Consider the following 13,401-nt stretch of genomic DNA (forward strand, 5'->3'; position numbering starts at 1 on the left):
CTGTAAGGATTCCATTCCACTCTCCCAATTCCTCCGTCGTATTTGCTCCGATGATGAGACATTCTGCACGGGAGTCTCTGAAACGGCTTCCTGAAACGTGACTTCCCCTTTCCCAGAGTAGATTGACTGCATCTATTTCCCACGGCTCTTCTCCCCCCTTCATAGAGCCCCCTGGTCCTCGCCTTCCACCCCACCAACCTCCACATTCAATGGATCGCAACGTCTGCCAACTCCAACAAGATTCGACCACCTGTCACATCTTCCCCTCCCTCCCTTCACAACTCACTTGTCGACTCTTCTGTCCCCACCCACTTCTGCTCACCTTGTGGCACTTTCCCATGTAACTGCAGGAGGTGTAACACCGGTCCATCCAGGGACCTAAACGGTCCTCCCGAGTGATGCAGCGATTAACGTGCACTGGATCCTGGGTTCACAATGTGGTCTCCTCTACATTTGGGTAACCAGACACAGATGGGGTGCTCACCCCTGCTCAGTTCACAGGAGTCACTCTGAGTTTCCAACTGCCCTTCACTTTAATTCCCCATCCCCCTTCAACTCTGACCTCTCCGCCTGTGGCCTCCTGCGCTGTTACAAGACCCAATGCAAGCTCAAGGAACAACACCTCATCTTATATCTGCGCATGTTGCGGAACAATATTGAATTCTCTGCCTTCTGATAACTTGCTCTTTCTTTCTGTTTATATCAGCCCCGGCCATTTTTGCTGGCCGTCCCTCTTCCTTTTTTTCTTACATTTATATATTCTGGCCTGCAGGGGATGTCCCATTTGCAAATTGCCCGAACTTTACAATATCAGTAACACATTAGTGACAAATGCACCGCACTGCCTATTGAAGGGCTGTCCACCCTTTCACCCTGCGGCTGACGTTCCCTTTGTTCCACACGTTGTCCTCCCCCACCCCCCCCCAACCACTTACAGTAACTTCCTTTGTCTCCTCCTCAGTTCTGATGAAAGGTCTTTGACGTGAAATGTTACCTGTTTCTCTCCCCACGGATGCTGCCTGACCTGATGAGTGTTTCCGACATTTCTCTTTTTATTTCAGATTTGCACATCAGTTTTCTTTTACTCACCAGATCGTGTTTGTTTGCATTTTTCTCCCAATCTGATCTGTGCCGTGCCCTCACTGCCGGGGTTCCTGGCCTCACACCTGTACACAACGTCCTCCACCTCTGCTGTGTGATGAACCTCTACCGTCTCTCCGTGTTCCCAGAGGTGATGGGGGCTGTCATTTCTCACAGCTTCTCCTCCCCTCCACCACCCGAAGCTGGTGGGGTCGCCTGAGGTCACGGAGCAGGTCGGGGTGAGGCCGCAGGTCCCGGGGATGTTGTGAACCATGATGTGTGTTCCTGACACGGGCTCTGAGGTTGGGACGGAGAGATGAAAGACGAGTAAAGGAGATCTGACTACATTGAATCCCCTCAATGGGAGGTGTTACTTTAGTGCTGGCAGGAGATTTTCATCAAATGCTGACAGAAATTTGGTAGGGTAATTGTAAGGGGAGATCCTCTCTTACCAATTTGTTTGAAAATTTTCAAGAGGTAATAAAATGTGTTGATGGTGCCAGCTAACGTGGTTTACATGGACTTCAGTAAGGCCCATTGACAAGACATCACGTGACAGAATTAGAGCCCATGGGATCCAAGGCAAGTTGGCAAATTGGATCCAAATTTGGTTTGGTGATAGGAGACAGAAGGTGATGTGGGAGTGGGGAGGGGAGGGGTTATCTTCGTGATTTTAAGCCACTGTGTCCCACAGGGACTGATGCTGGGACACTGAGCGTTATACACAGTAGCAATTTGGAAATGAATGTGAGATACAACTGTCAGATGAGATGCAAGTTGTTGCTGTAATTGATAATGAGGAGGATAGTTGGGAGCTCCAGAATGATATTGATCAGTTGCACAGATGAGCAGAAGGGAATTTAGAGTCACAGTGAGATGCAGCAAGGAAACAGGCCCTTCAGCGCTCTGACAGTCAACCATCCATTGACACTATTCCTGTGATAATCCCTTATTTTCTCATCAGTTTCACCTGTACACTCAAAGTAGTGGTGGATTCTCTCGTCCTCACTGTCTGCCCTCAAACCCTCACCTAATCTACCCTCAGACCCCCGCCGAGTCTCCCCTCAGACCCCCGCCGACTCTTCCCACATCACCTGACTAACGTCCCATGGCCGTCCACTGACTGTCAGTACTGGCTCTGCCCGTAAGCTCCCTCCATGCTGCCCTCAAGAAGCCGGGGATGGGCCCGGAAGTTGGTTCAAGGCCTTCCTCACAGGGCTGCTGGGGGAGTGGAGAGAGGTGAGAGAATCTGCACCCTCCTCACAGCAGGGTATCAGTGACAGGATTTAAAATATTTCCGAGATGAAGGTAACCACAGCCAGCTTCATCGTTAACGGCACCACTCGTTTCTTCCCCACATTTAACAACCTCTCGGTCGTCAGGGACGGGAGGTACACGGTGAGCCTCCTGCAGGAAACACACACCGTTCCGGGAGGGGGGAGCCACCTGGGTCCTGGCTGCCTATGGGGGAGGTTTCTATATGGATTACCTCAGTTTTGTTTTCAGCGAGGTCGCTGTCCTTCAGGGACCCAACCTTCCAGCCAGAGTGGAGTGTAGTCGAGCTTACAGAGCCACTGCCGCACAGCTCCAGGGACCTGGGTTCAATCCTGACCTCAGGCGTCGCCTGTATTGAGTTTGCACATTCTCCCGTGACTGTGTGGGTTTCCTCTGGGTGCTCTGGTTTCCTCTCACATCCCAAAAGGTGTGCAGGTTCGGAGGTAATTGGATGCTGTAAATTGCCCCCAGTGTGTAGTTGATTGGGATTGTTCTGTGACCCAGCATAGACTAGATGAGCTGAATGGCCTCCTATATTGAATGGAAGATATAAGGGGATAGTGAGCATGTCAAGGAGCTTGTGAGATCCCACATGCTCCACCTTGATGTTCATGGGTGTTATGTGCCGTTCCCTTTGTGGATGTGCTCTCCCCAGCCCTGGGGTGACTGAGGTGTACAGAATTATACATGGAGTGTATTCTGCCTGGAGGTCGGTGACCAGTGATGTTCTGCAGGGATCTGTTCTGGGATCCCTGCTCTGTGTGATTTTTATAAATGACTTGGATGAGGATGTGGAAGGGTGGGTTAGTAAGTTTGCTGATGATACAAAGGTTGGTGGTGTAGTGGACAGTGTAGAAGGTTGCTGCAGATTACAACAGGATATTGATAGAATGCAGAGCTGGGCTGAGAAGTGGCAGATGGAGTTCAACTCGGATAAGTGTGAAGTGACACACTTCGGGAGATCGAATTTGAAGGCAGAATACAAGGTTAATGGCAGGACTCTTAGCAGTGTGGAGGAACAGAGGGATCTTGGGGTTCACGTACATAGATCCCTCAAGGTTGCCACGCAGGTCGATAGGGTTGTTAAGAAGGCGTATGGAGTGTTGGCCTTCATTAGTTGGGGTATTGAGTTCAAGAGCCGTGAGGTGATGTTGCAGCTCTATAGAACTCTGGTTAGACCACACTTGGAGTATTATGTTCAGTTCTGATCACCTCATTTTAGGAAGGATGTGGAGGCTTTAGAGAGGGTGCAGAGGAGATTTACCAGGATGTTGCCTGGCTTGGAGAGCATGTCTTATGAGGATAGGTTGAGTGAGCTGGGGCTTTTCTCTTTGGAGAGGAGGAGGATGAGAGGTGACTTGATAGAGGTGTACAAGATGATAAGAGGCATAGATTGAGTGTACAAGATGATAAGAGGCATAGATTGAGTGGACAGTCAGAGACTTTTTCCCAGTGCGACAATGGCTAACACGAGGGGACATAATTTTAAGGTGATTGGAGGAAGGTATGGGGGGGGGGGTGTCAGGGGTAAGTTTTTTATACAGAGAGCGGTGGGTGTGTAGAACGCACTGCTGGCAGAGGTTGTGGGGGGCAGAAACATTAGGGACATTTAAGAGACTCTTAGATAGAAAAATGGAGGGCTATGTGGGAGGGAAGGGTTAGATAGATCTTAGAGCAGGACAAAATGTCAGCACAACATTGTGGGCTGAAGGGCCTGTACTGTGTTGTAGTGTTCTGTATTCTATGTTGTAATGACTGTCCCCCAGTCGTTTTATGTTTCTCACAAGCCTCCTCCTGTACTCTGCTTCCCCTTCCCTTATTGACACCTTGCTCCTCTGCTGGTGAATCAGAAATTTCCCCAGTCCTGAGGCTTGCTGCTCGTTTTAGCAATATTACCAGCTTTCCTAATGCGGTCTTGAACTTCTCCTGTTAGCATGTTGGCATTGGCCTTAAAGGTGTATATATTAGTTGAAATAGCAGCTAATTATTTAACTGTTAGCTGCTATCGTACCTTCAAAACCAATTCATGCTTCATGTCCTGGTCGTTTGCTTTATTAAGGTTGTCTTTATCCCATTCTTTAACCCCAGGGCCATCCATCTCTTGTCTAAACGTCTAATATCCTGGAATATTAATTCCAGCCCTGGTACTTTACAGTCACACCTCCCAGAACGGTGATTTGATCAGATCCATTTATTTCTATCCGTGTGATTAATCCATGCACTGAGTTACAAAGCCCGTGTGGTGCCATTGAACCATTTTCCTCCTCCGATTTGAATTGGAGGTATGCTCACCTGTCTCTGTGCTCAGTCCCTTCCTGACACACTTTGGCTATCACCAACCATTTCACTGCACTCCTCAATAACATTGCCCTTTCCTCTTAACTCTCTACATTCCTGTCTCCAAAACCCTGAACCATCCTTGCACCCCATCCCCAGCCTCATCAAACCATTTAGTGTAAAGAGGAGACACAAGAGACTGCAGATGCTGGAATCTAGAGCAACAAACTGTCTGCTGGGGAAACTCAAAAGGTTGAGCAGCATCTGTGGGGGGGAAAGGAATTGTCGACGTTTCAGGTCGAGACCCTGCATCGGGGCAATAAACAAGGAGTTGAAATGGAAAGTAAGTCACAAGGGAACAGAGCAGGGATCTGGGGCTACAGAATCCCCCTCACTGAAAGCAGAAACACAGATTAATAAGGTCATGGAAAGCACACCAGTCACTGGGAGCCATTTCCAGACTAAAGAAAAACGGAACAGTTTTGTCCAAATTGAGATCAAACATAGGCCACACAGTGTATACCATGCACAGTTCTGGTCTCTGTACCCCTGGGTTAGACCACACTGGGAGCACTGTGCACACTTCTGGTCTCCGTATCCCTGGGTTAGACCACACTGGGAGCACTGTGCGCAGTTGTGTTCTCCATAGAAAATGAATATAGAGTCACTTGACAATGTCGAGAAGCTTTAACTGACTGGAGATGCTGCATCATATGACAGGCTGGTGAAGTAAGTGAAAGCCCCAGGACCCGAGCAACAGCGTCAAATCGGATTCAAACTTGGCTCAGTGGGAGGAAGCAAAGTGGTATGGTTGACTGGAGCTGTTACCAGTGGGATCCACAGGGTCAGTACCCTGTCCCTCACTCTGAGTTATAGAGTCATAGAGTCATACATCACAGAAAAAGGCCCTTCAGTCCATATGGGTCCGTGCCAACCAAGATGTATATTCAAACTAATCCCATGTCCCAGCACTTGGTCCATATTCCTCTGAACTCTTGTCATTCATATCCCTGTCCACATGCTTCTTAAATGTATCTAATGTACCTGCCTCAACCACTTCCTCTGGCAGATAATTCCACACACCTACCACCATCTGTGTTTAAAAAAAAAGTTGCCACCCCTCAAGTTCCAATTCAATCTTTCCCTTCTCACCTTAAACCTGTGCCCTCTCATTTTTGAATCCCAAACCCTGGGAAAAAGACTGAGTACAATCACCCTGTCTGTGCCCCTCATGATTTTATACACCTCTGTAAGATCACCTCTCAGTCTCCTACGCTTTCAATCAAAAAAGTCCTAGCCTGTCCAATCTCACCTTATAAGTTGGTCCCTCAAGACCTGGCAACATCCTTGTAAATCTTTTCCGCACTCTTTCCAGTTTTAATGACCAAAACTGAACACAATACTCCAATGTGGCCTCACCAGCGTCTTGTACAACTGCAACATAACATCTCAACTTCTATACTCAGAGCCTTGATTGATGAAGGCCAATGTGCCAAAAGCCTTCTTCACCACCCTGTCTATTGTGACTCCACTTTCAGGGAACCAGGTAGCTGTACTCCAAGGTTCCTCTGTTCTACAACACTCCCCAGGGCCCTACCGTTCACTGGGAAAGTCCTACCTTGATTTGACTTTCCTCAAAATTCTGTGAATTAAGCTCCATTTGCCATTCGTCAACCTACTTACCCAACTGATCAAGATTCCCCTGACATCACTGTCAATAATCCCACCTATTTCAGTGTCATCTGCAAACTTACTAACCACGCCTTGTACATTCTCAAACAAATCATTGATATAGATGACAAACAACAATGGGCCCAGCACTGACCCCTGAGGCAACAACTAGTCACGGGCCTCCAGTCCAAGGAAGAACCTTCCAGCATCACTCTCTGCTCCCTACCATCAACCCAATCGTGTACCCAATGAGCCAGCTCTCCCTTGATTCCATGCAACCTAACCTTCCAGACCAGCCTACCATGTGGAGCCTTCTGCCCCAAATCAACCCCTGTCTTTCTAGATGCATGTACATCTTATCCCTCAGAATCCTCTCCAGTAACTTACCTACCACAGATGTTCGGCCTACTGGCCTATAGTTCCCAGGATTTTCTTTGCAGCCCTTCTTAAATAAAGGCACAACATACACTACCCTCCACACACGCTTCTGGCACCTCACCCGTGGCCTGGATGGTGTCGACTTCTTGAGAGCTGTTGGAGCTTCACTCACCCAGGCAGTGGGGAGTGTTCCCTCACACTCCTCACTTGCGCCTTGTAGAAGGTGGAAAGGCCTTGGGGTGTCAGGAGGTGAGTCACTCCCCACAGGATAGCTGGCTTCCGACCTGTTCTTTTAGCCATAGTATGTATATGGCTGGTCCAGTGGAGTTTCTGGTCATTGGTGATCGGTGGAGTGAGGGACGTGTCGGGCCAGGAGGTCACAGACTGTGTGGTGGACATTTCTGCTGTTGCTGATGATCCACAGAACCTCGTGGACACCCAGTTTTCAGCTGTCAGACCTGTTCTGAGTCGATCCCACTGAGCACGACTGTAGTGTCACACAACACGATGGAGGGAGTCGTCAGTGCGAAGACCGGACTCTGTCTCCACAAGGACGGTGCGGTGGTCACCCCTACCAGTAGTGTCAGGGGCAGACGTACCTGCCACAGGTAGACTGGGGAGGACCAGGTCAGGTAGGTTTATCCCTGGTGTTGGTTCACTCACTCCCTGCCACAGACCCAGTCCGGCCACTCTGCCCTTCAGGACTCGGCCAGCTCGGTCCGTGGTGGTGCTACCGACCCACTCCTGGTGATGGACACTGAAGTCCCCACCCAGAGGTCATTGTGTGTCCTTACTGCTCCCACTGCTTCTTCCAAGTGTTGTATGACATGGAGGAGGACTGCTCATCAGCCGAGGGAGGGCGGGAGCTGGTGATCAGGAGGAGATTTCCCTGCCCAGGTCTGACCTGAGCCCTCATGGGGTCCGGAGTCAATGTTGAGGATCCCAGGGCTACTCCCTCCACCTGTCGACCTCTGTCCTGCCCCTCTGGTGGGCCTGTCCTGCTGGTGGGACAGGACATACCTAGGGCTGCGATAGGAGTCTGATACATTGTCTGTGGGTCTGATTCTGTGAGGACAATTGTGTCAGGCTGTTGCTTGTTTGGTCTGTTGGACGACTCATCCAATTTACGAACCAGTCCCCAGGTGTTGGCGAGGAGTGCTTTGCAAGGTCGATAGGGCTGAAAGAGATTTTGCAGTGTCCAAAACCAAAGTGGGGCTTGATGCTGGGTGGACGGTCCAGTTTCTTTCCAGCCAGAGGTTGTGAAGGTGTTTCCACTGGCCGAAGTATTGAATGAGAACTTGATGTCAGTTTACCCCAAGGAAGGAAACACTCCTGGACGGTCATGGAATGAAGATTCTGGTAAAGAGCAAGTACTGGAAGGGCTACCTGAATGTTCAGTGGATAACTCTAGTGGGATGCATCCTCGGTTGATGAGGCAAGGAAGGGAGTAAATTGCAGAGCCCTGCCAAACATCCACAGGTTCTGTGGAGGTGCCTGAGGACAGGAAAACTATAAACATTGCACCCTTGTTCAAGAGGGTGTGTGTAAAAACCAATAACTACAGATCAGTAAGTTAAACCTCATGATGGGAAAAGATTTGGAAATGATAACCAGGCACAGAAATAACAGTCACTTGGACAAGTGCGGATTGACTATAAAACAGTCAGCACACATGTGTAAAAGACAAACCAATTCTCACGAACTTGCAATATTTTGGTGAAATAACAACTAGCTGAGAAAGGAAATGAAGTTGATGTGGTATTGGTGACTTCAATCGTTTTTCATAAAATGTAACATAACACGATTAGCAGTTATACAACAAAAGGACGTAATAGCATGGGTAGGACATTGGCGAAGTGCAGTACATTTTCAATAATCCAGCACCTTTAGGACACGGACGAGCAGAGTTTCTGGACTATTGGACATTACTCTCTTTAATACAGCAACATTTATTTACTTTTTAATTATTTATTTACTTTTTATAATTAATTAATTATTTACTTTTTGTAAGATGTTGCACAGTGGTATGACAATTTTTCCAGTGAACCATGTGAGTTTAAAAGGAGCACAAGTTGGTGGCCCTGTTGTGATTAGGGAACACAAGAAACAGGACCTTTGTGAGTTTAAAGGGAATGGGAAACGGGATCCCGGCATGTTTAAAGGGAGTGGGAAACAGAACCAGGTGAGCCAGATGCCGAACCAGGATTTCCAGAAAATTGGATAGCTGTTTATCGGAGCTTTGCAGTAATAGGAATGTTGAAAGTTTGTTTCTCAGAGACTGGAGGGTGAGGCTTTTGGAAGATGGAGCAGCTTCTGCATGGATTTTCACTTGAAATCCTTTATCTTCCCATAAACCACCTTTAGGATTGAAGCATAACTGCCCCACACTTCATGCAATGCATGTTGTGCAACCCTGTCTTTGCTTTGTAACCTGAAGACCTTCTCCCAGTTCTAGTTGATATCTTTCTGCCAGTTCTGCCCCAATAATGCTGAGCTGTCCCTCTTCGCTACCACCAGCGGCAGAACCCTACTAGCCCCGTCCTTCACAGAAACTGGAACCCCTCCCAGGACAGGAATTCTGTCTCCTGTGCATGAGTAGGAATTAATGTGTGCGGGGTGAAAGGGGCATCTCATCAGCCTGTTCATGTATCTGTGCTCCGGCAGAAGTGACACAACTGCCCTGGGGTTCAGTACTTGCTCACTGATTCCTCTGCCAGGTCCATCTGGAGGTAAATTCTGTCTTTGCTCACTCTTCCACTGGTTCAGTGACGATGAGCCATGCAGCATGAAACAGGCCACTGGGCTCACCACATCCACGCTGACCAGTGGGCATCCATCTGTATTAATCTCATCTTCCAGCACTTGTCCCATAGCCTTCCATGTCTGGGCTCTTAAATTCAAGACCTTGTCTAGACACTTGAAGAAACATCTTGTTTAGTGTCAATCACATACTGTGCATCAGCATTGTGTACTGTACTGTTGCAGGTGCTATAAGCAACCTACTTTTCTGATGAAATCTACAGGAGATTTGTCACTGGTTCCCACCAGGACTGTAACATGTCTGCTTCTGTTGTGTGGCCATTGTTTCAGGCCTGTGCTTCTGCTGATAATACAGAGGAGAACCACTTTGTATTTGGGCACTCACAATGCCCCCTGGTGCTGTTTAAACTCTGAACAACACCTCTGGTTGGGTCAGGATGACCTGCTAACTCCTTGGTATCATTACAGGCAGTTCCAAAACCAGTGCAATATTGCTGGCTCACTGAAAAGGCAAATCCCCTTGTGCCATTGTGTCCCTATGATTGGCTTCCCCTCAGAGACCACTGATAAGCTGACCTCAAAGACGACCACCTGGGGACCAAAGCTGTAGGAATTTTCCAAAATATTCTGCAGTGGGATTGAGTTTGGGAATGTTTCAGTAGGTTCTGTGTAAGACAAATCCACCAATTTTTTTTTTGGTGTAAACAGACTTTTGAGATCCAAAATAGCCAGGAATATATTTGCATTTTTCTCATCTCCTGTAGTATTTGCCACAAACCACTGTTCGAAGTGTTGCAAATAAGAATCATAATCTTTTGGGTTGTGGTTCCTGCCCAGTTGGCAGCAGCTTATTGCTCTGTAGATTTTCTTTCTAACTGTGGAAGTTTAATTGTAATAATGAAATATTACCAGTTACTCTCACATTCCAAAACATTATACAGGACATTTGCTGCACCTGGTCGGAGTCAGTCATACCTTGTCGTCTCTTTTAGCAATGCTAGTTATATATACTGAGACAGAGAGGGAGACAGAAGTATGTGCAGTTCATCTGCGTGCAGCCATCGTTATTATTATGGTCCCACTCCTGCTGATAAGCCAGCAATATGGCAATCCAAAGTGCACAAACACCACAAATTGCAAAACATAGTATTCTACACTAAGTGAAGATATGTCTCCTGATCTCAGTTCTAAATGGCCAAATCCCTATTTGGAGACTTTGAATTTCGTTCTAGACTCCTTGGCCAAGAGAAGCATCATCCCTGAACCCAGCCTGTAAGAATTTTGTAAGTTTCAATTAGATTTTCTACCGTTCTCCTAATCTTTAAAGAAATACAATCCGAGTCAGCTCACTCTCTCTTCATACAGAAAACCATTATATTGAATCCTCACTGCACTCCCTCTGTAGTAAGTATTTCATTTTTAGGTAAAGAGACCAAACTCTACAGTTGCACCAAGGACCTATGTAAATACAGTTACACACTTTCACCCTTGTACTCAAATCCTCTCGTCATAAAGGAAAACGAACCATTTACTTTATAAATTGCTTCTGCACCTTCAAGTTGGCCTCTGTAACTTGTGTAGAAAAACACCCAGGTCCCAGAACAGCAACACAATCTCTCACCATTTAAATAAGATAAGATATTTATTTATTAGTCACATGTACATTGAAACACACAGTAAAATGCATCGTTTCGCGTTACTGAGAATGTACTGTGGGCAGTCCACAAATGTCAACATGCTTCAAGTGCCAACATAGCATGCCCGCAACTTCCTAACCCGTACATCTTTTTGGAATGTGGGAGGAAGCCATTGAGAGGGTGCCGAGGAGATTTACAAGGATGCTGCCTGGAATGTGGAGCATGCCTTATGAAAGCAGGTTGAGGGAACTCGGCCTTTTCTCCATGGAGCGACGGAGGATGAGGGGGGACCTGATAGAGGTGTATAAGATGATGAGAGGCATTGATCAGGTAGATAGTCAGTGGCTTTTCCCCAGGGCTGAAATGGTGGCCACAAGAGGACATAGGTTTAAGGTGCTGGGGAGCAGGTATAGAGGAGATGTCAGGGGTAAGTTTTTTACTCAGAGAGTGGTGAGTGCATGGAACAGGCTGCCAGCAACGGTGGTGGAGGCGGATACGATAGTGTCTTTTATGAGACTGTTGGATAGGTACATGGAGCTGAGTAAAATAGAGAGCTATGTGTAAGCCTAGTAATTTCTAGGGTAGGGACATGTTCGGCACAGCTTTGTGGGCTGAAGGGCCTGAATTGTGCTGTAGGTTTTTCTATGTTTCTATGAAACTGGAGCACCCAGAAGATACCCACACAGACACGGGGAGAACCTACAAACTCCTCACAGACAGCATCCGGAATTGAACCTGGGTCGCTGGTGCTGTGATAGTGTTACGCTCACCGCTACAGGACTCTGCTTTTCTGTTATGTGCATCAAAGTGGATAACCACAATTTTCCACATTATATTTCATCGGCCAAGTTTTGTCTCACTCACTCGACTTTTCCAAGTTTTCTTGAAACTTCTTTACATCCTCCTTTGTGCTCACAATCCCATCTAATTTAGTCTCAACACCAAAGTTGGAAATATAACATTTGGTCCCCTTAGCCAACTCACTGATGTAAATTGTGAATAACTGGGTTCCAAATATCGATCCTGTGGCACCCAGCTAGTCCCAGCCCACCAACCTGAGAAGGATCCCACTCTTTGCCTTCTCTCCAATAAACAATTCATTACCACCAATTCCATGTGTTCTAATCTAGGTGAGCAGCCTCCTGTGTGAGACCTTATCAGAAGCCTTCTGAAATCCAAATACACCACATGTACTGGAGCCCCCTCATCTACTCTACCAATTGCATCCTCAAAGAGCTCCAGTAGACTGAACATGATTTCTGTTTCATAAATCTATGTTGATTCTGCTTAATCCTGTTCTTGTCTTCAAGGTGTTTTCATTACATTGTTTGTTCTGGATTCCAGCGTTTCCATACTACTGATGTTCGGCTAACAAGTCAGTAGTTCCCTGTTTTTCTCTCTCTCCTTTCTTGAGCAGTGGGATCACATTTATTCCCTGCCAATCCACAGGAAGAATTCCAGGATTTATAGCATTTTGGAAAATGGTAACCAAAGAATGCACTGTCTGTAAATCACCTCTTTTATTGGGATGTAGACAGTCGGGTCCTTGGAATTTATCAGATCTTAGTCTCACCAAGTTTTCTCATACCAAATTTTCACTAGTATTTATGTCCTTCAATTCCTCATTTTTGCTGGTTGCTCACTTTCCTTTGCTGATATATCTGGAGTAGTTTTGTCTCTTCTTCCATGAAGACAAATACAAAGTAGTTATATAATTCCTCTGCTGTTTTCTTATTCCTAATTACAAATTATCCTGTCTATGAAGGGCCTACGTTGCCTTGAAAATGTTTTCCATTTTGCACATGTACAGATATTAGGCTGTTTGCATGTCTGTCATCAGCCGACCCTCACGTTGCAGACTTTTTCATCAATTTCTTGAAACTTTGCCGAATACTACAATGCTCCCAATCGTCAGGCCTACTGCTCTTTCTGCAAGCTTATAAGCTTCTGCACTTTCCTCACACACACACTGCTACCACCCACCCAGTCTTTGAATCATCTGCAAGCTTGGAGATTTTACATTTAGTCCTTCACCCAAATCATTGACCCATTGTGTGCATGGGGGGGGGGGGGGAGGTCCCCAGTACTGATCCCTCCCGTACCCCACTGGTCACTGGCTTCCACCTGGTCAAAGACCTATTCATTTCTGTTGCTTCCCGTCTGATCTGCAGATCCCACCCCATTATCCAATCCATGTGCTTTCATTCTGTACACTAACCTTTTCATGGGACCTTATCAAAAGCCTTTGGACGGTCCAAATGTACCCCATCCACTGGTTCCCCTGATCTATTCTACGAGTTACCTCCTCAAAAACTAGATCTGT

Source organism: Pristis pectinata, chromosome 20 (assembly GCF_009764475.1).
Source record: "Pristis pectinata isolate sPriPec2 chromosome 20, sPriPec2.1.pri, whole genome shotgun sequence".
NCBI classification, from domain to species: Eukaryota; Metazoa; Chordata; class Chondrichthyes; order Rhinopristiformes; family Pristidae; genus Pristis; species Pristis pectinata.